Source organism: Augochlora pura, chromosome 1 (genome assembly GCF_028453695.1).
Source record: "Augochlora pura isolate Apur16 chromosome 1, APUR_v2.2.1, whole genome shotgun sequence".
In the NCBI taxonomy this organism is placed as follows: domain Eukaryota; kingdom Metazoa; phylum Arthropoda; class Insecta; order Hymenoptera; family Halictidae; genus Augochlora; species Augochlora pura.
This window is the reverse complement of record NC_135772.1, coordinates 10579361-10604406: the sequence shown is the minus strand read 5'-3', so window position 1 is coordinate 10604406 and position 25046 is coordinate 10579361. Positions and strand designations below refer to the sequence as shown.

The 25046-nt window shown below is 37.0% G+C and overlaps 1 protein-coding gene across 11 annotated transcripts in view; it reads right to left on the bottom strand.

Moving 5' to 3' along the window:
• Tmod (tropomodulin) overlaps positions 1-25046 on the bottom strand; it is a 167988-nt gene that overhangs the window by 141587 nt on the left and 1355 nt on the right. The gene's annotated exons all lie outside the window — the stretch shown is intronic.

Genomic DNA, 25046 nt, shown 5'->3' with positions numbered 1-25046 from the left:
TGTAAGAAAAATTTTGTCAAGAATGCTGTTTACACTGTATAAAAGTAATCGAATGAGAGATTGTCCAATTAACTTTTGCTCCTCGCAATTAATGCAGATAATTGTTATTTTGCTTAGAAATCCGAGCCAATTACATTTATTCAAATATTACATATGCAGATACCAAAAACAAAGAATATTAATTTATATTTTCAAATTTATATATAGTTTATATAATTTATAAAATTGTATGCTTATACATCAACTAGGCAGATCTTCGCATACTCTTTACAAAGGTATTTCGGGTAATTTTGTTTTAAAATCTGTGCGTCTTCGAGGCAATTTTAAAGAACTGATTTTAACCCTTCGCACTCGATGCCATTTTAACTGTAATTCTAAAGTAACTTTTCTTACATATAGCATTTCCATTTTGTATAACAAAATATATTTTATGCATATGACATTGAATCTTGTAACTCGTGCAATAACAGTTGTACTTTTAATAATTTCTGAAATCTAATTTTTCCTAATATAAAAATTATTTTGAAACGCGCTGTAACAATTTTAGTGGTGCCTCAGAGTCACCATTCGAGCGCAAAGGGTTAATATCAAGTTTAACGTGTCTAGAAGTACTATATCAGAAATGAAGAAATTACTTTCTGCCACCTTTCTCAAAGCTCCTATGGAGATGATAAATATTTTAAGTTAAAATTAAATAAAATTAAATTATTTAGTCGTTTGAAAGGTCTCATAGTATACTGAAGGCAGCTTCTAAAATCTTGATAAACGTAACGAATGATCTGTCAATGACACGCGATGTCCTGGAGTCACCTTAAAATTTAAATTTCGTTCGCAAATTAGTGTACTCGGCAAAACTATGTTTTAAGAATTGTTACACATTTCGGCATTAATATTTCGCGACACGTAACATTCCAGTTCTCACATTTTGAACTTTCGACTTTTGTCCTGTAGATCGAATACCGTGCGACGCGTCGATCCGTTTAATAGGTCTATATCTAATATAGCAGCTGCGAGATCCAGAAGGGCATTCAGTATATCCAAGGAGTCGAAAGATTGCGAATTCTTCGGGCGTAAATGAAGCGCAGGAGCGTCTCGGCGAGGTGTCCGCGGGTTTTCGTCACGGCGAAGAGAAAACCTTCAAAGGAGAACGTAAATCTTATCTGCGAGATGCAAGTACCCGCTAAGCTCGTTTGACCGTTTTACGAGCGCGCGTGTGACCTCGCCAAAAAAGGATCTTTATTTCATGATGAAATAACGGAAAAAAGGCGGCACACGTTGCGCAACTAGATAACAAAAGTTTCGACGAAAAAAATGCAATCAGCCTTTTATTCTAATGCAATTCTGCGGAAGGAAACAGGTAAACTCACTCACAGGTCTTGCTCACAGTCCTATTTCATTATATAAATTTTTATTTAGAATCCTTTGGAGATCTCGACGCAGCTTTTCTGGTGTCCTTGGTCTCTTATAAAAGTTAGTTCAAATCTTAATTTCAATATTTCATGCACATGGTAATAAAAACTTCGTTTAAAAGCTCGCGAAAGTGTTCGAACACTTTTTAAAACGAAATAACATTTTCGAATTGAACCAAATAACTTGAATATTGTTTACGCGTTAGTAAGGATAATTTACTGGACAATGACTACACAATTTTTGATGAAATTGCAATTGGTTGGAATGACGACGAAAATAAGACACTCGATTTTCGTAATCTTCAATTGTTTCTTCAATTTCTTTCCAAGTCTCATTGTTAGATAAAAATTAAAAAACGTGACTTTTTATTTTTTATATCATCCCAGTTACTTATTTTTGAAAGTATGTTTTTAAACGTTGCGTAGTAAACTAGTTTCCTGAAAATCTCAAAGAAATACAAGTCATTTCACATTCACCTTTTAAAAAATCGGCGAATACTTCCGGCAGCTACTGTACACAGTACTCATTGTATTTGCACGTGCAAAGAAAATCATTTGAATTTATTTGGAGGCTGACAGGGACAATGACACTGCGACGCCGTTCAGTAGAGATGGCAGTGATCCGACGCTGGACCAGCTGACTGCGATTCGTTACGCGATATATTGGCGTCTAAAACCCATTAAAACTGACCAAGGATTTTCCACGACGAGTACGCGATCCCTGGTACCATTTACTATCGTATTTCCGTCCTGATTTCATGCGGGAATCGTGGAAGCTCGAGCTAAGTTTAGGAGTACACGATCAGTTTACCACATTCAATAGACGCTCCCAATAAAATGATCGATCAATTGGTGGCGATAATGCTAACTGTTTTTGCAACGACAAACTAAAAAAGGGACTTCCATAATTTTCAAAAGGTTCGTTAAATTATAAACGTAATCGTAGCCCATGTTATTTTATATATAGAAGAATTACATATCTGATAAATTTATTAATCGTTCCTACCAACAACAAGCGTTCTATTATTTACCGTAAGTAAATAAGGTTTGTCTGTTTGAAATAAACTACCAAGTAATCTTGTATTTAATGATTATTAATACTTATAGACGAGGAGCAATCGAAATGAAATTGGCGAGCACAGAATATTCATCGGCATCTAATGTACACATTATCTCACGCAAATCGAGAACAAATTGTCATCGAAGCCGAACGGAATTAGAAACCGAGACAAACGATGCTTCTATTAAAAGTGACAATACAGTATTTTGCGAAATATGTCCTTGGTTTTAAAGAGTATTATTTATAAAGTCAATATTTTTCAAGTATCCAGTGTCTGGCGGCTAATTTGAGCCCAGAGGCGCGAGAGTTTCTCGGAAATATAGATTATCCTGCGAGTGGCACGCATACGCAAATAATACTACTTGCCCGAGTTTTTCTTGTCATGTAATCCGTTCCTACGGAGTCGCGCGTGCAAGCAACTTTCTCGGCTAAGAATCGTTTCATTCAGAAATGGTTGTTTCGTGGAGGCGTTAAGGATATACAGAGGTCAATATCAATTTCTTTAAATAGAATCTTTTTTGTTCTACAACGCGACGGTCAACTGTTAAAATAACTTCTATGGTACACGTGTCTGGTTCGGTTCGAAAATGAAAGCGTATTCCACGAGAAATGAAATATAAAGAGCGTCAATCGAAATATCGGTAACCTTTGCTATTTTTATTGTTGCGCGCAGGTTGTTAAAAAAAGATCAAATGTTCCTTCGATTTTCTTTCAAAAAAGATTTCAACTTCGTACGTACGTTTCATAGAGGAAACGCGCCAAGTGCGCACTGGCCACCAAAATCATACCTCAGGGATTAAGTTGCTATTATTTATTATACGCAGCATATATCTATAAATGTGATATCTATTGTTTATTCGCTATAAGAGTGTAAAGCAACATGTTGACACGAATGAACCTGCTTTTCAAATTATACAGTTTTATTCATTACATAACGTCTCAATTATATCTCCTTATACATTACTAAATTAAATATCCTATATTTTATATTACTTGTTTGTTCTTCGCAGTGTATTTTAACATTTATTTCAAAGATATAGTAAATGTTTCACGGGAGGCAGGAAAGTTTCTTAAACGGCGCTGCTACATGGTTGCTTAAATCAGTCCGCTGTGATTTAAGGGTGTAATCAAATCGTACGCAAGTGAAAGTTCTTTTCATTTTTGCCAGAACATATGAATAGAAATTTACGAGCACCAAAATGAAGAGAATATATGTAAAAGGCGGTATAAGACGCGAGACTATCGTAATTAAGCGTTCAACTTTCGTGAATGCTGCACAAGAATTCAAACACTGCGCATTATTTATTTAGCTTTCGATGGAAACCAAGTCTGATCGTTTCAGAAATAGATCTATTTTTGAGACACATTAGTGCGATTTATAATACCGATTATTAATATTAATTTATTATAATATTAAATTATTATTATTATAAATATTAATTACAATATCAACGCAATAAATCATTGTAGACAGATTATTTTATTCAAAATAAGATGCCGAGTCCATTCAAGATAGGTGAGTCTGCTATTTTCAAGATGACAGCAGTCGCCTCATCCCTCATTAACATATTTATTGTCGTATCAGTCGCATCATACAAGTGGCACACAATCTTTTGTCCAAGTTTAGAAATTCATTCGTATACGACATATACGTTACTCGCTAATATTAATGGGACATGCTGCAATAAATTAATTTTTACCAAGCATTACGGACTGCGTACTAAAAAATTAGAGATATGATTCTTAGAATAAATTCTAATTTTCCAGCGTCAATTTCATTAACAATTCTTTTATCACATTTCAGCTTGATGTAACCATTCCTTTCTGACAACGATTAACGTACACACTCTCAACAACTACAAAATTGTCGTCACCTCGACTCGCATTAATAACAGCCTCATTATGTTCAAAAGAATGATCACACACGTAGTTGCGCGTCGCGATCTCTACACCCTTTCGCATACAGGGTGACGCACAGCTCTATAAAATCGACCGTAACTGTATCAATACTTTCGAAGTAAAATGCTGCGATCAGACTTACAAGGCATGGTATCAGTGATTTACTCTTTAACGGAACGAACTTGGGCTTATCAACAGGTTCGGCTGCTTTCGATGGATAAACAATAACTCCCGGGTGGCTGAAGTTGAGCAATAGAGTCGCTCTTATCTATAGGAATCGAAAGTATTTGGCTTGATATACTTTTCTGGCCTTAATCTTCTGAATGGTGCCACTCAGTGAGAAAATGATGTATGCAAAAGGATTTTAAAGTTACGAATAAAAAGTACGTTTAAGAATATTATTGCTTTTCTTATTTTTATCATTAACTTTTTTTCTTTCTATAAAAATCAAAGATAACCGAGAAAAAGTTACCCCATTTGAATGCAGATTTGACCCTATAACCAGAGCCTGACTACCATTTTCAATTAATTTTTTCATTATAACTTTACTATTTTTAATTTTCGATATTGAAATCATTTTAATTTTACCAATTACCACAATCCTAGAAGATTTATCATCAACCTCAATATATACTTCTCTCTTATTTATTTTAATCTTAATTGTTAGTTTATGAACAGAATGAATATCAGATTATATTAAATGAATTCATTAACATCCTATCTACTTAACTTATATATGTATATATATAAAGTAAAAATTTACATTTAATTTCGGCTTAAAAATAGGTAATATATGCATAAACTTTTTCAACGTGGTTGATGAGAAAAAATCGAATGTTAAACTAAAGTAAATAAAAAAATTTGTATATATTTTTAAGAGCAGCACCTAGAGATTAATATTATTTATCTACGGCACTGTGATTTATTGAAGAACGTCTAATGGTAAATCTTCCGAACCAGTCGAAATAATCGATTTCACACGCTTCGCTTTAAAGTTGTTGACACTGTAAGAACTAGTGTAAAATGGTTCGATAAGTTTCCGAAAATATGAAAAGTCTAAAGAAATTCTGTCTTGCCAACGTTACGAAACGACGCACGTCAGTCCAGTTCAACGACTTGTTATGCTTGCAAAATTAGTCTTGATTTTTAAAATAACTAAATACTTAATAAAAACTAAAATAAATACTTAATACTTTTTTATCACTGGAAATGAAATGAAATCATGAATAATTTGATCACTAACCGATCACGCATTATTTTCTGAGAAAATGTTAGAATTTAGACCGGAAACAAGGAAAAATTGTAAAATCGAGAAATAGAGACCATCCTATTAGGCGATCGACGGAATAAGGGATCGGTGCGGGATGAGACCGCGTGGGAGAACGATCCACGGATGGTCAGAGAAAGACGGTCGGACGGGGACGTAAAATCGGGAAAAGGATCGGCGGTGAGGCAAGGATGGGACAGGGCAAAACGAAGCGAATCTATTTCGAGAATCGGCCGCGGGATCGGCCTCGGCGCGTCGAGCATGACCGAGCACCGAATGGGCGAGCCGTTCGCTAATTGAGACGCCAGAGGCATCGACCAGAAACCAAAACGGAAGCTTCTCGCGCCCGCTGTTCTCTCGTTCCGACGAAATTGCCCCCGGATCCCCGGCTCGGTGTAATTCCACGCGATCTCGGTTCTCGATCAACGAAGCGAGTCGCCGAATTTGCCGCAGACGCGCGCGTCGCCACGCTACCGCTCTGCCACTTCGTGTTCCTTGGCTCCCGATTAACGCACAGAGTGCCAGCAAACGTTTCTTATGTTTATTGGGCCTTCCAATAAATAATCTGCCCCACGTGTCGCGAATTCCTGATACTCTCTCGAACTGAACCACCCTAATCTCTGACTTCGTTTCGATAATTAACACATTCGATGTATTCTATTTGGAGTACAAGCGAAATTAACAATTTTTCGATTTAGTTGCAAAAAACAGATTCTAGTAATAATTTCAATAAAACGAGCAGAATGCAGGGACGTCGTTTGATATTTCGTATAGTCAATTTGATCATGTATGCATACAATCCTTAGTATTTTAACGACGTTAACACATTCGCATCGGGCTAATTTTCCTTTTTTCATATAAATCGGGGTATTTTAGCAATGCAAAGATATTTTAACATATATGTATTAACACATTCACATCGGGATATGTTTCCTTAAATTTTCATACAAATCGGGGTATTTTAGCAATATAACACTTCTTGAAAGTTGTAATTTAGGTAAACGCCCACACACAATCTACCTAATCAGTCCCTACATTTTCGCGTAAAAGTGTGTTTTCCCAGAATAAAATGCAGTCCCTCCGGCACATGCCTCGTCGAACGATCCTACGCTTTCACATTTGGTCTGGCTTCCTTTTTAGACATATACGTTACATGTTACGACGTACGTACACGCTGCCAGTCAGTCGGTTTGCCTGATAAACGGCGCGTTCCATTCACGATCTCGGCTCCCGGGTGCGCAGAGTTCCATATTTGCTCGATTCCGCCTCCATGTTCGCCCGGTTATCGCAACCAGCGCTTTACGATTTACTTTAACGATCGAGGAAAGCCACTTTAGATCACGCGATGATAAAATATCGAATCACTTTCTGCTAATACGCCGCGTGCAACGGTGAAAGAAACACGAAATCATTTTGTAGAGAAAGCCAGAAGCTAGTAATACGGTTCCATTTGAAGACTCTTTTTTTCAATCGATGTTCAAGAGCGCTGCGCGGTGATGCGCAACCGAGACTTTTCGGTTTCACCAAAAAATTCATTACAGGTTTGTCGCTTTCACGCTGTCTGTTATCGTGCAATGCCCATTTTTCTAGTCCCATCAACACACTCGCAACAAGCATGCTTCTTTGAACATTATTAACGTTTTTATTAATAGAAATATATTTGTTTTTATTGCACCAGGTAATCCATCTTAAAAATGTATTAACCTGCTTATGTAAAGAAATCGTTTGTTTAAAAGATATGGTAATTTTATTGTTGACATGTAATTATTACCTTTTTGTCACTGTTTTAACGATTTTATTGAAACGAAATTCCATTGAACCCTGTATGAACCATGCTATCGCTACGATTAATAACAATCATGTAAATCGAAGTTAAAATGTGGTGGAACACCCTGTATAAATACAAATGTTGAAAGACTTTATAACGTAATATTTTAAATGATTTATATTGGTATAATAAACAAGTTCTTTCAAAATGATTACTTAAAATAAAATGATTAGAAGCAGTTATTGAAAAGCCTATTCAATAGACTTCCGGTGAGTAGAGTCGAAATATAAATACAATCAGACTGTTTCTTCAAAAACCGATGATTTTTCAGTGACGATTCGTCGATTCGTCAATTTTGTGGAATAGCATAATTTTTCAACGTTAAATTGATTGTTTTGTCGTCGAAATGATTCGACTGAGAAGCAAAAGTTGCCGACGGGGCCGCGTAGAGCCGATCGTGTTCGCTAGGTGTCCCGCCGTTCCGTTTCGGTCCGAACGAACGAACGAACGGTTCGAAAGATATTTCGAGGCTGGGTTTATAGATCCATCCGTACATAATCGTGCGTCGCTGGTCTGACGTCGATAGCAGCGTCTGCAGCACCGTAATCCGACGTCATTACTAGCTGGCAGATTTATTTATACTCGCCAACGAAGTTACGCAGTCGCCGCTACTATTTAGACCTGTTGCAGCCGGAATAGGAATACCCCTGGGTTGCACGGGGCGAGAGAGTGACCATCGTGTGTCTGCCCTCCTTTCTGGCCATCGCTTTTCCTCTAATCCTGACTACAATAGCGAATCCGACATCTAAAACCTCCCTGAAACTTACGGTCGCGTTCGACATTCTAATACTATTCGTCGAAAAAAACGAAAGACATTTTTACCAGCATTGAAACTACCGACTCTGATCAACGTTTCGAGATTTATTATTTTAATAAAAACAAGATTCGATTTATGATAACATCTGCAGCGTTATACTACGATCAGATATAAAAATGTGAACGAATGGGCGTTGTGCTCGAAGGATTAACAGCAGGGCTATCATACCGGTATGGTTGTTGGGCGTGCGAATAGTTCGCAACAAATTAACTTGTTAAGCAAGATTTTAGAGGTAATGTTGTCCGTTGTATATATTTTATTTATTATATTACATTCATTGAGAAATATTGTTTGTTATAAATGATCAGAATATTAGCTAACGTGTGCTTAACTGTACTACAAAACAACATCAGAGGTAACAGAGGAACAAATATATGTAAATAAACAATAGAAGTTTATTGATTAATATTATAAGTAGCGTTGTACATATATGGATCACGATAGATTCAGCTATTTACACGCGAAATATCCTCGATTAATTCCATCGGCATGTACCATGTTTGTTAACTGCACATAATGTCTACTTGCTTTTAATGAAACCGGAAAGCTTGAAATTGTTAATGTGTATATTTTATAAATGTACACAGATTTTATTATTATTTATATATAATTATAATGGTGCCACTGCGTGGAATAACTAAGCCTATTTCTTTATTTAATGTCCATTGTAGAGATCTGAATAAATACACTCTCGTTAATTTTCTAAAGCAATAGTTCTGTAAGTCGGTGTTACTGCTCGGTAGATTTTGCCTGAAATAAAATGGCGGCCACGGGCCACCATCCAGTCGGAGCATGTGGCTCTCGACCCGTCTGCTATGCCGACGATTTTCGACTAAACCGAGGTCTAAATACGAATTTCATCGAAAACATTTACCATCCGTGTTTCTTCCGCTTTTGAAGCTACAATGTGGGCTAAATGTCAGTTTACTCGGGGGGGAAGTTCCGGCGAATTCAAATATTGACGTTGGCCGCGACAGCCTGGAATTTTCTAACCGCGTTCCCGTTCCATCGTTTCACTAATGACCAGAGCGAAACATTTTTAGAATACGCGGTTTACAGCTGCCCGGAGTCACACATTCGTGTGTCCTGTATACGCAGACCCTACGGGAAAAAAAAACGAATAAAAATCTGTTTGCCGGGAAACATAAACGACGGCGCGTAATTCATTGCGCAAACGATCCGGCATCGACAAAACAAATCGATAACGTGGAAGGAATATGGATCCGTTTCCGGCAAGATTCAATTTTCCGCGTCAACGAAACGTGTCTGTTCATTTCTAGCTGTTCCCAATTCTTATAGAAATTGGCCGCCGATATCAGTTGTATCTTGTTCGTGTAAAATTCTTATAGAAGAAGACAATCTTAAGATATCAATAAAACAGGGAGGTCGATCAACTGTTAATAAAGTTGACATTGATTTTACTTGCTGACACTGTTCGTAGAGGAAATCGTAATTTATCCTACGTCAGTTCGTTTAAATTGGTTTGCAAAAACGTTTGTTTATACGAATTTTGAACAATCTAGCGAAATCGGTGAAATAACCGTTGTATATTTTCTTCTTCGAAACGTGAGAATGTTTCGCTGTATTTACGTAATTTCCGCGACACGTACATCGATAATTAAGCAGCATTCCGGTAAAACGGAAATGATGGAAAGAGGCGACGGAAGCAAAACGAAACGAAGGAACAAAACGGCCATTTTTAACTCGTTCATTCCGCGGGCTTAGTAACGAGTTGCGCGTCGTTCTTTTGGCCAACTGCTGTCACCGAATTGTTCTTTTATCAAGCGCTAACGAGTTCTATATTGTTCTTTTGCCAAGTGCCAACGAGTTTCTAAATTGTTCTTTTATTGAGTGCTAGGAAGATCTTTCAGCGGGACTTAACTTGGCCTAACTCGATTCCGATCGGAACATTTTAGTACAGGTTCGGTTACGAGCTGAATCGAAGGTGCAGGTAGCAAGCTAACAGTAATTTTCTTGCAAGTGTTTCAATTTAATATCGCCTTCCGGTGGATTCATTTTACTACAGTTTGCATTTTCTAACAGGACTTTTTATTATTTTAAATGGTCATTTAGCGACATACTTTACGGTAGTTCTATTAAAATGTCGAAGGGAAACGAAATTTTGCGGAAACGTTCTGTTACTAACCGTATTACAATATCAAAGACACCGTTTGTATAACTATATCACTGCTGTTAAATAATAGATTTACTTAATAACTTAATATTTAATAATTCCAATAACTTAGTATTTAATCACTCTAATAACTTAATATTTAATAATTCTAATAACTTAATAATTCGTGTACATTAATCACTCTAAACCACGCGTAATAAACTTTTTTAACAAATACAATACAACTAGCATTAAACTTAATTTATGGCTATAATTTTCGTTATTTTATTACGATGAAACTAACTTTTTAATGTAGATCCCAATGCGCTATAATGTAACACAAACATTACTTTTTAAGATACGTATCGAATTTTAATGTGTTCTTAACTGAGAATTATGATTTCATTGAAAAGATGAATCTTATTTTAAAGAACTTATAGTTAGTATCGTTTTTATGGAATATTCAATAGCGGATAATGGATGCACGAGTTTCCAGTTTGCGGATAGTTCGAATAAATCTCGAAATAATCGTGACTCTGTAAATCGCGAGCATTACAGAATCGATGCCGTGTGCGCGCACGCGACGAGGCCGATGATGTCTGTGTCGTCGGTTTTGGCGGAAACATTAATTGTGTACGATGACGCCACAACGAGTAGCAGCTACACAAGGTCATGACAGCATCCGTGATGCTGTCACGCGTAATTTTGTGGGGCGAAACTAAATCGAAGTGCAACCGTCACGGGAATTCTGACGAAATAACTCGATCTTCTTCCGTTTAATCGTCATTACATTAAATACCATGCACGATTTGGCGTGTACACGCAATATTTCTACAAATTCAAGACGTAACTCGTCTCTGTGAAGAAATAGAGATATTCAAATGTTTGTATACGTAATGTATATGAAAATCGACAAACATTTATTTTAATTAAAACCGATTTTTCATAAAATCGCACGTTTATGTACAGCAACTACTATTAATATTAGAACACTTTTTAAAACGTTATAACTTTTTAAAACCTTCACTACGTTCTAGCAATTATCTAGCAGACTGTTGTCTTATCATTTTAAAAAAATTCAAGTAGCTTAGTCCAGTTCTAAAGAAGTTATTGCGCTTTAGAAGTTGTCCGAATGTTAATACGAGTCACTGTAGATATGAAACGACAGAGACATTAGTGCTAAAGTATTCATTTTCACAAAGTACTTCTTCACGAAACGTGTTACCATTCAATAACCATATCTTTAAGTTATCGCGTCATTTAACAAACAATCGGTTCCGATGCTTAAAAATGTTTCAATGAATTTATTAATCTAACATCGTAATCAACAAATTCGCCGAATTAAACGTCGCTGTAACTAAAATTACATGTTAGCTGCCATTAAGAAAGCGAGAAATAATTAACAACAATGATAAGCATTCAAAAGCACGTATTGCTAACAATATCGTTATTGAAACAAAAATAGGTCAGTAGCAACCACATTATTTTATATTAGTCTGTACATCGTAATTTAATAACGCATACGGAATGCATACATGACACGAAATAAATTATCTGCAATTATTATTTAAATTAAGAACAGCGACACTAATTTGCGTTGGAAAGAAACATTATCTAAGACCACTGCGTGGAATGTACACGTAACAGTAAAATTTCATCACCAGAAATTACGTGAAAAATCATCTGCCATTATATCGATAATGGCGCGGCATTTATTCTAACGATCTGGACACCGTTAATCGTCGAAAAGGAACGGGGCTGTATCCAGCCGTGAACTCTCTCAAACAGTATTTTCGCCTGGCTGCGTCGCTCATAGTGCCAGAAGATATTACGAATGCTTAGAATTTTATCGAAGGTGTGAATTACAGAGGCTGTCGTGTCATCATCCTGCGGTCTCCGAGGCGCAAGGTCGGTTGGCCTAACCGCGGGTCGAGATTTTTGTCGAGACTCGTTGCTTGTGCCAAGAATTTCGCGATCCACGAGATACGTATTCTAATTGCACACACCGTACTTTCTGCCCTGCTGCTCTGACACAAGCGTTCCCCGCGTACCATCCTTCCAAGGAACAACGGGATATGATTCCTTAAATGATCGCCAGACGTGACTAATCGTCCAAACGCTAGTTCCTATCAGGCTTATAAAATCTCTGACTTTCAAAGTATTATAGACTTAAATAAACGTCACTTCTGCTTAAATAAAGCTCGTTAATCAAAGTATGCACCACTGCGTTTCCCTTACAGAAACACATGGCAGATTCGCTTCCTTCTGAGTAGGTTAACACTCAGAACCGCATAGAATTTCTTGCCCTTTGGTATATTTTATACATTAAATATAAATTAATGTATAACAAATATAATGGTGTATGAAATTTTAGTATTTTTATTTTGTATATTTTACATTTACCGGCTCTTATTCCATTAAATTCCTGTGCTACAAATGGGATTTTCATAAATGAAATAATTAAAATCTTGAATAAGAAGAGCGTCACCCTGACGTCACCGTGACGGGGTCCCCACAGAATCATACCTGTCACCAAGATATGGGTGACGCGGCGACGAACATGTTAAAAGTGTTGTGCTTGTTTCATTATTCCTGTTGTTTTCTTCTTTCTTATACCGTTTCTCTGCTTAACATTAATCAACTTTGAAGATGTCTTACAATTTATTGCGGTATTTTCCATTTATAGAATCTTCGTGGCAGAAATTTTTAGGCTTCAGAGTAAGTCCCGATGTTCTTTTCTGCTTCATTTAAAATAGTAAAGAGCTTTGTTAATGATGCAATTGACTGTAAAGTTATGTCGATGCAGATTTTGCATTACATTTTGTACTGCAAGGTAACCAGCAGAATAAGACATTAAATGATACGTTACATTATTATTGTATAACGCTTACTAAATGAGACAAAACTGAAGTATAAAATTGTTATAAATATCTTCTAGTTCCATTGTTTACTATTTCCAATAATTTCTAATATTCTGCAATAGTTTCTGAAGGTTTTTAATATTTTATTTTGATCGTTCTCAGCTCCTTTTATATGTTTTATAATAACTATATAACCTGCATATAATGGAAATAATAATAACATTTGTTTTATAATGTTCAGAATAATTCCTAGCTTCTAAGAACACCAAAAATGAATAAAAGGCCTCGTTTTGAAGCTGTTGCATGAGAAAAATAAGACTTTGAGTATTTTATGAATAATTTGTAGTTTTTTGTAATCATAGTATCTAAGTTAAAGTACCATAAATAATAATAATATTGACCAGCTAAATCGGGAAAATACCCGACCGTGGTCAGTGCATACAATACAGAAAACCCATCAGGGTAAAAAGGAGACGCTATCGATTCGTAAATAATGAAATAGCTCCGAAAAGAATTTGAATTTCCAATGAAAGTTTCCACCCCGCGCGAGAAAAAGTTTATCGCGATTTCTTGCGGAAATTTTTACGAGAAAGTCAATACGAGAAGAATCCATCAGCGCGACGATCGAATCGGAAATGTGTCGGTTTCATTTGCATCAGTTAACTGTAAGGTGGAAAAAAAAAGTTCGAAATCGCGTTAAGTGGCTAAGTGGAAACTGGGGAGGAGAAGTTTAAAAGTGGTCGGCGATGCGATTAATCGAAGAAAGAGAGAAGACACGGAACGAAGACGGGGAACGCCGACATGCAAACTCGACGGCTCTTTCCTAGTTTGCAAAATTCGTCGCGCAAATTACTGGCCGTGCTACTGACGTCCAATTAATCATCGTAATTTTCAGTTACTTGGCAGCCGTTGAACTATTCTCTCAAGCAACCCGGAGCAATTACAGCGATTCCTTTCACCCTGCTCGGCTTGTAGACGAGTCTATAACGATTTTTTCTTCATCGATATTATAGAAAATCGAATTTTTAACATTAAAAACTTAGAATTACACGCTCGATCGGTTCAGCATCGTCCATAATTTTAGTTTATCGAAAAGTCATCCGTGCAAAAAATACTTTGAAAAATAATTCGAAAGGTACAGAGTATTTATGGGACACACCGGACAAAACTGATGCGCAGATTATTTTAAAAAATTATTTAAAAACACGCGTTACAGTTTTGAAAAGATACGGCAATAGAAGAAGAATTAATTACTCGAAAATATTTTATTGTTAGATTGTAAATATTCGTAAAATTCTGAAACTGTGCCTTGTGTCGGAAATATGCTTCTGCTTCCTGTATACTGTTCCATAAAAATGTTTACGATGATAGAACACCGTACATCATAACGTGAAGTATCTTGGCAACAGAAATTACATTCTGCTATATGCGCACAACTACATCAATGTATGTTTAGAAATAATAAAGTACTATCTTGGCTACTTTAGCGAGTATACAATGCGGTAAAGGATAGTGGAGCCATTCATTGATACACTGAATGAACGTGTTTTGTACACTTCTCAGAAGGGGCCGGACTCTTTTATTTTCCCTCGCAAATGACTTTGCATAAATGATGCTTGACAAACGAAAGTATACTCCATATTTGTTTCTCTTCTATATTAAATATAAAATGCACTTAGATACGTCAAAAGTATGACGATTCATAACGGTTCATAACATTTGAGTCTAAATCGAGTCTAAGAAGTCTATGTCGGAAAATATAGCAAACGAATGTTACGAAAAGAGGAAAATAGCAGCTAGATATATAGATAAAAAGTAGAATAAATAGAAATAAGTAAATATAAAAGCGAAGGGACTTATAAGATATACGATGACGCGGAGCAAATCAAAATTGTATTTCGACCGTGGGGCCCAAATAAAAAGTACACTGCCGCGAAACAAGTGTAACGATTACAAGTTGATCCGGGAGCAAAAAGAGAACGAAAGCGCGGACGAAAACGTTGACATCGGCCACCAGGATGCCGTAACGGAACACGATCCTGTTCACGGCGAGAAATATACGGAGCCGGTGAAGAACGTTCGACGAAATTTATACGGGCACGTGGTGCTCGGGACAAAATACTCCGCAATTTAGTTGATGCGCATTAGCCCCCGCGTTTAAATGCAAATACGATGCTAGGTGGTTATTAATCTCGCCTTAAGGTAAAACACGTTGGATTTACGAGGTGTTGCTAGCCGCGGGGACGTTCTCCGGATGCGCGGACATCCACCGCCATTAGGTATAATTTTTCCGCCGCTCTCCATTCGTCTTCTAGATCAGCGGTTTGCAAATTTCCGTGGCCGCGTATCCCCCGGCGAAACGTACTTTACAACGTTCGCTTTCGTTTCCGCGAGTTGCCCGGCCGCGACAGCCTACAGATTGCTAGCTCGGCTACCGGCCAGTGAAAATCGAAAAATTTCATTTAGACTCTCGATTGGGAAACGGTTTTCCAAAGTAACTTTTCAAATTCGTTTATAATTGAAAGTTGTTAAACATCTGGGTATTTTATGTACAAATTACCTTAACATTCGTGTGCATACGATACAAAATAATACCAAAAGAAAATACTACACGTTGGAAGAAATATCAGTTATTTGAATCATATAGATAACCTGAAGTAAGTTTTTCGTAAAGGCTCGAATCTGTGATTACTCACCTAATGTCTGATGACTTTTTGTCTTTCTAGTAATGCTTAACTTTTAAATGCAAAATTAATCGTTACACAACGCTCTTCTACTATTTAGTTGGTGAAAATTTGTAATCTCGGTGACATATTCGATCAGGGATGATTGTAACATCAGCAATCGGAATTGTCAGAGATGTTATAAACAGCGTCGCGTCAGTAACAAAATCAACGACTTTCACTAGCAATTGTGGAAAACAAACAATACGAAGGGAGTGTGAAACGATTCCTATTTGTATTTGGAACTGGCAGTGGTAGCAGTAAATGTCTCTTTATTTCCTTTCTGTATAAGTAGTTAGCGTATTTGAAAAAAATAGAACGTGCGCACGATGTGGTCCGAAGCATGCGAGAGTACCATGGGGTAACAACACAGTACACATCGAAGTTAATACTCCTTTCGGCAGTGATTTATCACGACACCGCCGCGGTAATTTGTCGCCGATGTTTCCGACGATGATTTATCACTTTGCATACGATTGCTTTTCCGGCTACTGAAATGTTACTGTCGCCGATTTCGGCCGGCAAAAGAAACCAATGAGCGCGGTGGACAAAATAGTGACGAAATAACGGTGCGTGGAAATAGAGCGACGATGAATCATGGTATGGGATGACAGCCCGTCCATCTCGTTCTGATCCGAAACAAATTAATGCATCTTGCGTGCGATCGCGCGCGATTATTATCTTGAAAACAGAAACGTTGGAACGTCGGCTTTCCGTGTACGCGGCACGTGAAACCTTAAATTAGTAATGTTGGTATACCGCGGAAACCATCGCATGCCTCAATGAGAGTAGTTTCATAATAAGTTCAATAATAGGTTGGTTCTGGTGTGAATGAAAATGCCAAAACTGCCCGTGCCAATTTCACTGCGGAAGTATAGAGCAACTATGTGCTATCATTTCTGAGGCGTGTCAGTAATGTTGACGTATAAGTGAGCAGGTACAGATCAAACACTGGAAATATTGAAAACATTTAAGAATGTCAGATATAGACATAAATGTTTCGGTAACGAAACAGTGATTTTTTTATCTGTGTCTTTCATCTTCATTCACAATCCTTTTCTGACATAAGGGATTGAGCAGATTCCACGTGAAACATATTTGGGCAATAGAGAATTTTGATGTTGCGGGAGTTATTAATCAAGTACTGACAGCTTATTATTAAAATACATTTAAACTAGACTCTTGCTTTTTACAATTGATGCAGCTTGATTATTAGCGTCGCGTTAACTGCATTTGTGTAAACCCTTGTCTGTTTTCCACTTCGTTATTATTATTACATCAGATCGTATCTCCAATCCGATATCGATACACAAACCATGATTACCGAACACAATTGTTCGTCGTAATACATAAATGAATGAATAAAAGCAACCGAGTATAAAGAGCATTAAGAGCATTAAGGCGTCGAAGAAATATCCGCTCGACGATCGCTAGAACTATGCAGAACAAGGTGTGATCAAAGTTTCGAGGTCCGCCGTTTTAAAAATACGTCAGCCGCGCGTCGATCTTCTGTATTCACGGAGGTTGTACGAGCGGATAAGAGCAACGATTTATCAGAGAATTCGAATAGCCGTGCGATTCGGATCGAGCTGCTACTTTCGCATCGCGGATCGCGCGTAATGACGGGCGCCGCGTTGTCAACGGATGCTTTTCGCGAGCTGTGAGCGGAATCGTCGTTTAGACGGCAGCCGCGTTTACTCGACTTAAGCCGTTTCATTTGCGCGACAAAGGGACGATTATCCGGACTCGTTCGCACCCAATTCCATTCGCAGATTGCGGCACATCCGCTCGCAGACAGTCGCACATTTGTTCTTCATAATTGTCCCCTCTCCCCCACCCCCCGCCCTACCCACACACCCCTCGACTAAGCCCTCCAGTCGCCGACTAAAAGTCGATCCAGGATTTCTCGATTCGCTTCGTTTCATCCTCTATTAGAGATCCCGCGAGCCCATTCGATCGTCTGTTTGTTGTTTCAGCCAGACCGGACCGCAATATACACTGTCAGGCCTACACAGAATGTTTCATCAACTCGGCAAAGGGCTGTTTTCGTTTCCAGCCCCCCGCTTTCGGTAATTTCGCTAACCGCGGCGGAGGAAATCATTCGATGAACATTGGGACGCGTGAAGTGTATGTTTTAACACGTTCCACATCTCGTGCGTCATCCGCTATCCGCGAACACAATGTACAACGATCATTTAACGCTCGAACGGCGAAATCTTTTAAACTAAACTATCGCTCGGCACGCTCGACATCGTGTATAATTTTATTCATCGCCTTTTTTTGTCAATTTACTTCTTCTAGGCTCGTTAATTTTTTCATAGGTTTTACCGAGACATGGGAGAACTTCGATTATTACACACTATACATATAGTCAAATAAGTGTGAATTTTCTATCTTTCCTTCGGTTCTCTATAGTTTATAGTATGGGAAGCTAGTGGAACCTGTAAATTCCTTCTTCGACAATAAAAATCCAAGGTAAGGTGAGATAAGTTTAACGTCGTTTAATTGTTAACGTCGTTTGTAACTAGGAACGGGTTCAAATTAAAACACGTTCGAAGTGAAAATAAAATAATAAATAAAATCAATGACAAGAATTGCAAAATGACGAGAGATGGTAATTAAGAATGAGAAAAGTGGACATTTAAATATTTTAACGTTGAAAGTTGTTACTAGACTAAGGAACCTTATGCACTTATAAAATAGTGCAGATATTTTAAAAATGCAAGAAAACGTATATACATACTATCAAGATCTAATTTTTACTTTATTTTTAGAACGAGTGTACTTTAAGTTGACGAAGGGACTTTTTCTTTAACTATAATTGTCATAAAAAGTCAGGATAAAAATGATGATTTACACAAAGATCCGCGGTCTACGAAGTTATGACATTTGAATCGTATGTAGATGTAGGTATATGTGCATCGAGAGAAAATTTTATCGAGACCTGGCTCCAGTTACAGTTTATGTACCAAAGGGTTTATGGCCCATTAATAATAATAAAAATATCTATCAGAGATCGGGTGGTACTATTCAAACATCCTCTGTTTGCTGTTTTAGGCTGATTGATTGCGTATTGCGTACACTGTCTTGGACCTTTATGAAAGCCTTATATTCGACAGAAATATTTCGACTCTGTTTTACACCGTAGAAAACGGAAATAAGACCAATCTTAACACATACATTAATAATTTAAAAAAGTATAGAAAGACTATTTAGGTTACAGTTCGAACAGGAATATATGCACACAACAATACTGATTCCGAACATTAATTTTCTTTAAAGAATATTGCAATTTTATTTCTCGCACGCTTTTGAAAACAATTCTATAAAAGATTAGAGGGTAATAGGTTTCTTGAAATTATCTATTTAAGCCTTAAATTAGTACACTGCGTTCCATTTACAATTTCATAACGCATGGAATATTTTCAATTTGGAAAACATAAGTTTATTTGCAAATGCAACGACATAAAGTAATTTTCCATTGCTCCTATTGCGCCAAGGAATATTTTCTTCATACAATTACTTAAGTTACCAGCTTTTTCGTGTAGAATATAATCCTGGACGCAGCAACTGGAAAAAGCATCAGGCCATAAGCTATTTATTTACAACATTGCTATTTATCGAATAGTATATTTCTTCCGGAAAATGGTGAAAATGACATTAAAAAAATGGAAAGAAGCAAGGACGAAAATAAAGGGGAGCAGGACGTTTATGACCAGAAGTTAGTCCCGATTTTGTAGAAATTATTAAACTGTTCCTTTAAAACAATTCAAACGAATCATAGAAAATGCCAAGTTTTCCAAAATAACAAACTTTTTATTTGCACGAAAAATTGAATCAAATTATTAGCACCGTCGTACAGAACTATATACATAGGCTTAGAGCTATTATATACTATAGCTTTAAAGATAGTATATACTATAGGTGTAAATATACGTAAAAGAATATACGGCGGTGTTTTCACACCCTGAAAAATTAAAAGAAAATTGCTCTGCCCTTCTCTAAAAGTGTCTCGGATACTCTGGAAACATTCAACGAATCAAAGTCGCCTTGTTAGGAGGTTGTTTTGAAAATCTTCTAGGAAGAGTATTAAAGTTCGAGCCCGAGAAACCGCCCCAGAACCGGGAGCTAATTTCTTTCCTTTTCCAATTAATTCACGGATAGCAGACGGATCGGGGAGCAACAGGAGAAATTTATACGGGTGATAATTCAACGTCTAACCCTCGCCACGCCGACAATGATAATAACGATGGGCATGATTTACTTGGATTATCCGTGGCTTCGAAAGTCAGTGGTGCGCAGGCTGGCCGGGGCCGCACGTGTTTCAAAATTAATGCTTCAAGACGGCCAAAACTATGTCTATCTTCGACACGTCTACATGGAACGACCGCTCGACAAGCGGCTGAAATTACCCGCTTGCCGACCTACCGATCCGACGAAAGTTATTATTGAAATCTTCGAGCGATTCCGGTTGTCCGTGCCCGGTGCACAGTGACGGGCTTTAATTAAATAAATATTTATCCGAACGGCAAATGTTCAGGAAACGTGCACGGCACACGCGCGCTGCTCTCGCTTCAGCCTCGCAAACACCAATAGAACAGTTTTCCACCAATAGATGAATAAAATGAATAAAAATATATTTGCCACTCGTTTCGCAAACATTTATTTAGTCTCGATGAAAAAGAACTGTGCAACGATGTCCTCAAATTAATTTCCTGAAAAAATGTGCTCAATAATGATAATCGTCGTCGAAATACATAGGTTGCATGGTCTGTGACTTCTGAAAATATTTTGTTTCAGATTTGCTATTTTATTAAGTAATCGGGAAAGTGCTTGACGTTCTAATCAATGTGAATAAATAACGCTGGAAGTAGAGTGCGTACTGCTATTTTTACTCCGCTTTGAAAAAAGGCGTATAACATATTAGATAAATGTTCGTGCAGTTTTCTATCAACGATAAACTTAAACCGAATTTCTTATGTTAATTCGCAAGCCTAATGCACAAAATTCGTATGAATGAAGAACTGTGAGCATGTATTCTATATCCATTTTTATATTAAATTTGAACTTTGTGCTTTCATTCCTCATAAACAGCATTTGTAACCGTGAAGAAGGATTTTCTTAATAAAAGAACATGAAAATATTTCAAACGATTTTAGGAATTGCAAACAACATTAAACCCCGTCTCTATGCCGTCTTCATAAATATCTCTTTCTGTGCGTGTAAAGAAAAAGAGCTTTGCTTTTTTTGCACGATAACACACATTTACATATTGTTTTGCTAGCATGTCTAAAAATAAGAAGGATATGGTATAGGAAGTTTTACTGTATCCGCCTTATGGTCTAAACCTGTCTTCATGCGACTATCACCTATTTTTGTCCATGTAGAATTTTTTCGCGAGCAAGCGATAGCAAGTTTAATTAAACCAGTAATTACTTTATTTTTCACAAATAAATTCAAAACTTGTCGTACCAGCATAACGTAACTTGTTCATGAAATGTTTCGCTGGAATATTCAACTTATTCTTCCCAATATACATGCTGCACGCTTATGCGAATGTGTAAGGTACAAGAAAACAGGTACATTAACGGAACAATGGAAGCTGTTGCTTCATTCTCCCTGAAGGAATCTTTTAATCAGCGAAATATGTGTCTTATTCTAACTTCTGTAGACTTTGACGAATATCTATAGTGTAATTGTTGCGGAAACTATTTATATTGTTTGATGATTCTGACTATAAGAGTAAATGTTTTAAATTATTTACTATTGATCAAACCAACCGTTCCGACTGTTATAATAATCAAACTGTTCCGCCATGGAAAATTGAGGAAGGATAAACGAAAATACACTGATTAACCGGCAAGTATAACGCGATTATTGTTAATCGGAAGTCCCAATCGCGAGCGGTGTTCGCCGAGCATTCATCAGACGAATTTACATTCCGCTCGTTTCTCCGTTCAAAGCGAGTCCGTTGCCAGATCTAAAATCGTCTAACCGACAATGACGTAGAATCTGAGTAAATCGCGCCTGTTGTCTCTCATTTCGCATTAACGCGCCGCGCCGCGTCGCCCCGACTAATCTTTCTTATTCCGCGTTGCAACGCATCGCTTTGTTCTGTCGACTTAATTTCGTATCCGAACTTCTCTTTGTTTCCCGTTGCGGACAACTGATGCCGATGCATCGAACAAACGCCGCGGGGATCATTTATTTCGCGCGACTCCATTCTTTGTCGAGTGCCGAGCTTCGAGGATCCTGATTAACCCTACCGCAGTCTCCTGTTGCTCTATGCATTCGACACGATGTTAGAAATTTCGGGACCTGTGCGTTGGAAGGCGTTTCGCACGCTTCTCCCAGACAAGAAAGCATTTCTGCAAAAGTGAAGTTATTCTATTTGTGTTGAAGTGATCGAAATGGACTCTGCTGCGTGCTCTCACTTGTCTTGTGTTCGGTTCCTCTAGTTTTAAAGTATGCTGCAAAAATAAATCAAATTAAGTGAAAAGTGGGATTTTCCTGAGGTCATTTAAAGCAATTTTTGTCTTTAACGAAAATGCAACTCGCGGCTTTGTTTACGAGACATTAACAAAAAACCGAGCGACCAATGAGAGGCGAGATCAGCTGACGCGATGCAGCCAAGCCAATGAGGGGAACCGAGCTTCGACTGTCTCACGACAGCCAAGACACAATATCCTTTATGTTTCGAAAATTGCTTATGTGTGAAAAATAAATAGGGATAGGGTTTTCAGTTGTTTACAATGCGAACAAATTCAAAGTTCTAGTTGTATAGATTAGCAATTCACTGTTTGGTTATAAATTTTGTCATTGATAAGATCCCATAGCCTACGCTATTTCTAACCAGATTCATAAAAGAATAGAAAAGTTGCTCGCATCACCTTGCTATCTTGAATTATGGAGATTCTGTTTTAAAAAAATTCTTTTCGTAATACACACGCTTGAACGTGCGCAAACAGCGTTATCTTTCGTGAATGTTTTATTAATGCCCAAAGCCTAATTCGCCTAACTGTATCACGTTTGTTTGCATATCAGACTATTCTAAATTCACATTATGCAAACTATTTGAATATGAAAAGAACTACCTTGACAACTCAATAATTATTTTTAAAGCAACGTTCGCATTATATCTGTAAATGTTATAACTGTTACGCGGTTGAGAAAGTTCAATAGCTGACCGGTAATGCATTAAATTTAACCAGAACTGCATATGAGCCGTTCCGTGCACACATCGACTAACTCCATAAAACAAAAAGTCGAGAAACGCGATGAAATGATGTACATTGATTTTTAAAATTCCTGTTATAACATAGATTCACATATATAATGTAGAATGAATAAATACAGATATAGCTTTCATTTAACGTATAATTTAATGTATAAAATTAACAAGAAAGAATAGCCAAAAAGAAAAAAAAAAATTTTGCCGTTTAATGGTGTTAATCTTTATTATTCAGGAAAGTTATTATAAATATAAAAAGTTATGACTATACCAAGTGCTTTGACACTTAAATTTAAGATTTTTCAAAAAGTGGAGTTAATCGATGTGTGCACTGGGTGGCTCATATATGAAAATTAAATCGCTGTTTGGATCTATATTGTATGTTATACGCTTGCAGTACCAGTTTCTCCAATGGAAACAGATTCTTTTTGTATTGTGGAGTACTAACAAGAAGAAACGGTATAATTATCTGGAGATCAGTTCATGGAAATATAGATATTTTTAATATTATTTGATTCTATTAGAGCTATTATTTAGAAGTGAAATATTTATACATGTATACTTTAAAAAGTAAAACAGAAAGTAAATACACCAGCTGGTCTTGGAGATAAATAAATTATACATATTTTTGTAATGTAATTTTATAATATAAATGTTTACTAACTTGAAGATTATTTTAAAGAAATTGGAGTAAGGATAGGGAGCCCTATCGAAAGATTTCTTGTACAAGAAGAAATGAAAGCACCATTCACATTTGTTAGTAAAAAATACCAGAGGTTCACAGTCTAGTCGTTCGGTTCAAAGATATATCAATTTGAATTAGGTCTAAATTAAGTAATTACGTCGAATTTTCATTTCGTCTGTTTGTATCCGAAAATATCTGCATCTTTGCGTATCTATCTTCAATACAAAAACCATTGACCAAAGTTTTCACATCCGCTAACACTGAAGGTAAAAACGTGAAAATATCGTTTCCTTCAACTACACATATTCAGTCAGCATCTCATGACGTCACCACCTCGAAAAAAATTCGACAGTTCAGTCGATAACATCTGCCGTGTCATTGAATCTGTTCCCACCATTTTTAAGAATTGCCAACCATCGAGTGATATATGATAATGTTTTTAGAGAAATATCCACCGAATAGATGAAAGCTTCTTTCATCGTTCTCATGAAAATCGAGCAAAAATCGTTTCATTGATAAAAGTGTCCGGTTTGCTTAAATCATGTCAAGCACGTGCACTTTACGGCGGCCATTTACACGACTAATGTAGTTTATTTTCATAAACTATCGAGTTACTACAATATTCTGCCCAATCAACAACGCCGTGTGACTCTTTTAAACGAACTTTCTAGTGAACCGTGTGCATGGGCACAAAAAACCTATCGAATGTTCGATCGGTGACTGGCTCAAGGAATTAAGAAACCATACAAAAAGAACTTCCGCTCTGAACGCAACTCGAGTCCATTGGCTTCTTCGCGGGCTAACGTTCGATAATATTTTCGGTCTCCGATCATTATGTAACGAAGAAAGAAATCTATCCGAGCACACTTGGTCGAAGAAGTGCTTGATCTTTCTCACAAAAACACGACTGGTTTTTAAACTGTCGACAGTTCAGCAGAAACACAAAAACATCAATTCAAAACAAAATGAAGATTTTGAAATATTTAATTGAAAGTTCCGACTTCCTTTCTGGTAATACAGATTCAGTGACGTAAGCAATCTCGGTTTTTTAGCCCGATGAAGACACATATTTCTATATATAATACAGTTTTCTACAGTGAGAATGAAATAATGTGATCATACTAAAAAAAAAAATGTCGAAGTCAAACATAAC